Raw genomic sequence first — 3,275 nt, 5'->3', positions numbered from 1 at the left:
GTCAGGATTAACCAAAGGCTTAAGCCTCCCCACCCCCCACCTCCTCCCCCCTGCTCTCCGCACTCACTCAATCACTTTTAATTACATTATTCCAGCAATGAATTGGTGAGAGTGTTCGAGGAAATGAAACAGGAACCTCCGAGGCTGGGGAGGAGGGGGAGAGTGCAGAGGGAGTGAGAGAGGGAGGAGGGGGAGAGCAGAGGGAGTGAGAGAGGGGAGGAGGGGGAGAGTGTAGAGGGAGTGAGAGAGGGGAGGAGGGGGAGAGTGTAGAGGGAGTGAGAGAGGGGAGGAGGGGGAGAGTGTAGAGGGAGTGAGAGAGGGGAGGAGGGGGAGAGTGTAGAGGGAGTGAGAGAGGGGAGGAGGGGGAGAGTGTAGAGGGAGTGAGAGAGGGGAGGAGGGGGAGAGTGTAGAGGGAGTGAGAGAGGGGAGGAGGGAGAGAGTGTAGAGGGAGTGAGGGAGGGGAGGAGGGGGAGAGTGTAGAGGGAGTGAGAGAGGGGAGGAGGGGGAGAGTGTAGAGGGAGTGAGAGAGGGGAGGAGGGGGAGAGCAGAGGGAGTGAGAGAGGGGAGGAGGGGGAGAGCAGAGGGAGTGAGGGAGGGGAGGAGAGGGAGAGTGGAGAGGGAGTGAGAGAGGGGAGGAGGGGGAGAGTGTAGAGGGAGTGAGAGAGGGGAGGAGGGGGAGAGCAGAGGGAGTGAGGGAGGGGAGGAGAGGGAGAGTGGAGAGGGAGTGAGAGAGGGGAGGAGGGGGAGAGTGTAGAGGGAGTGAGAGAGGGGAGGAGGGGGAGAGCAGAGGGAGTGAGAGAGGGGAGGAGGGGGAGAGCAGAGGGAGTGAGAGAGGGGAGGAGGGGAGAGCAGAGGGAGTCAGAGAGCGGAGGAGGGGAGAGCAGAGGGAGTCAGAGAGGGAGGAGGGGGAGAGTGTAGAGGGAGTGAGAGAGGGGAGGAGGGGGAGAGTGTAGAGGGAGTGAGAGAGGGGAGGAGGGGGAGAGTGTAGAGGGAGTGAGAGAGGGGAGGAGGGGGAGAGTCTAGAGGGAGTGAGAGAGGGGAGGAGGGGGAGAGCAGAGGGAGTGAGAGAGGGGAGGAGGGGGAGAGCAGAGGGAGTGAGAGAGGGGAGGAGGGGAGAGCAGAGGGAGTCAGAGAGCGGAGGAGGGGGAGAGTGTAGAGGGAGTGAGAGAGGGAGGAGGGGGAGAGTAGAGGGAGTCAGGGAGGGGAGGAGGGGAGAGCAGAGGGAGTCAGAGAGGGAGGAGGGGGAGAGTGTAGAGGGAGTGAGAGAGGGGAGGAGGGGAGAGCAGAGGGAGTCAGAGAGGGGAGGAGGGGAGAGCAGAGGGAGGAGGGGAGAGGGGAGGAGGGGAGAGCAGAGGGAGACAGGGAGGGGAGGAGGGGGAGAGCAGAGGGAGTGAGAGAGGGGAGGAGGGGAGAGCAGAGGGAGTCAGAGAGGGGAGGAGGAGGAGAGCAGAGGGAGTCAGAGAGGGGAGGAGGGGGAGAGCAGAGGGAGTGAGAGAGGGGAGGAGAGGGAGAGTGCAGAGGGAGTCAGGGAGGGGAGGAGGGGGAGAGCAGAGGGAGTCAGAGAGGGGAGGAGGGGGAGAGTGTAGAGGGAGTCAGGGAGGGGAGGAGGGGGAGAGTGCAGAGGGAGACAGAGGGGAGGAGGGGGAGAGTGTAGAGGGAGTGAGGGAGGGGAGGAGGGGGGGAGCAGAGGGAGTGAGAGAGGGGAGGAGGGGGAGAGCAGAGGGAGTGAGAGAGGGGAGGAGGGGGAGAGTGTAGAGGGAGTCAGAGAGGGGGGAAAGAGGGAGAGGGGAGGAGGGAATGAGTGTAGAGGGAGTGGGAGGGGGGGGAAAGATGGAGAGGGGAGGAGGGAGAGGAGTGAAGAGGGAGAGGGAGAATGGGGGAGAGGAGAGAGTGTGGGGAGTCACAAGGAAGGAGATAGGAAGTGCGAGTGTGGAGAGGGAGATGGGAGAGGGGAGGAGGGAGAGAAGGAAGGAGGGAGTAGGAAGGGGAGGGATGAGGTGATGGGAAATGGAGAAGATGGGGAGAGAGGGAGAGACGAAGGATGAGAGCATGGGAGATAGAGAGCAGAGAGGGAAGGGAGAGAGAGGCAGAGTGTGAAAGGGAGAGAAAGGGAGGAGAGTATAGGAGGGGAGGAAGGAAGGGATGTGGGGAAGGTAGAGACAGGAAAGTGTGGGATTGGGTGGGTGTGAGGAGAGAGGGTGTAGGGTCAGTCCAGACCACATTCAGTGAAGACCTCATGGAGGGAGCACAGAGTCGGAGAGAGTTTGCGAGCTCTCAGACGTGGGGCTGAGTTTTATTGTCCAGTCAGTTCACCATCGACATCCTGGGGGTTACCATTGACCAGAAACTGAACTGGACCAGCCATATAAATACTGTGGCTACAAGAGCAGGTCAGAGGCTGGGAATCCTGCGGTGAGTAACTCACCTCCTGACTCCCCAAAGCCTGTCCACCATCTACAAGGCACAAGTCAGGAGTGTGATGGAATACTCCCCACTTGCCTGGATGAGTGCAGCTCCCACAACACTCAAGAAGCTCGACACCGTCCAGGACAAAGCAGCCCCGCTTGATGGGCACCCCATCCACAAACATTCACTCCCTCCACCACCGACGCACAGTAGCAGCAGTGTGTGTACCATCTACAAGATGCACTGCAGCAACTCACCAAGGCTCCTTCGACAGCACCTTCCAAACCCACGACCGCTACCATCTAGAAGGACAAGGGCAGCAGACACATGGGGAACACCACCACCTGGAAGTTCCCCTCCAAGCCACTCACCATCCTGACTTGGAAATATATCGGCCACTGTCGCTGGGTCCAAATCCTGGAACTCCCTCCCTAACAGCACGGTGGGTGTACCTACACCACAGGGACTGCAGCGGCTCAAGAAGGCAGCTCACCCACCACCTTCTCAAGGGGCAATTAGGGATGGGTAATAAATGCTGGGGCCGGCCAGAGACGCCCACATCCCGTGAATGAATAAAACAAAATACACCTTCTACCGAAGAGGAAAGGCTAACAACAATGGCGCTCGCGGAGTTAGTTTAACATCCGGAATAGGATCTTGGACGCACTATTGGAACTCTCCAAATGTATAAGTGGAAAATTAGTGACATTTCACCTATAGCTCAGCTGTAGTCAGTATTTCACCTCCCTCGGTATTTGCCCCTCGACTCCGATGACGATGTTAAAGAAAAGTCCTATTCCGACTTCACTACCACCCCAAAAGAATCAGCTTATGCAATAGGAGCTGAAGGAGGCCTAATCCTGGGGGGG

The sequence above is a fragment of the Cetorhinus maximus genome, chromosome 36, assembly GCF_964194155.1.
Source record: "Cetorhinus maximus chromosome 36, sCetMax3.hap1.1, whole genome shotgun sequence".
Lineage (NCBI taxonomy): Eukaryota > Metazoa > Chordata > Chondrichthyes > Lamniformes > Cetorhinidae > Cetorhinus > Cetorhinus maximus.
The sequence above is the reverse complement of the archived record's forward strand: the minus strand, read 5'-3'. Positions refer to the sequence as shown.